Source organism: Carya illinoinensis, chromosome 6 (genome assembly GCF_018687715.1).
Source record: "Carya illinoinensis cultivar Pawnee chromosome 6, C.illinoinensisPawnee_v1, whole genome shotgun sequence".
Taxonomy (NCBI): domain Eukaryota; kingdom Viridiplantae; phylum Streptophyta; class Magnoliopsida; order Fagales; family Juglandaceae; genus Carya; species Carya illinoinensis.
Genome location: NC_056757.1, coordinates 7,272,501 through 7,272,802, shown reverse-complemented (window position 1 = coordinate 7,272,802; position 302 = coordinate 7,272,501).

Below are 302 nucleotides of genomic sequence, written 5' to 3'. Positions count from 1 at the left end.
GTATTAACAACTCTTGTAAATCAGTGATGACTTGCAAAAATTTCGTATTGCAGATTTTACAAGTTCACTCAAGCGGAGGCTTTTGGCCGCTCGAGCGAATTTAGGCAGATTCAAATGCTCGACTGCCGCTCGACAGGGAGCTCGAGCAGGTTACTGAAAAACAAAGATCGCTCGAGCGGAGACATTGGCCGCTAGAGCGAAATCAAGTAGAGTCGAACGCTCGACGTGCGCTCAACACCCCGCTCGAGTGAACATCGTATTTTGACAGATCTAGGGTTTTCCACCGTCAGACGATATAAAAA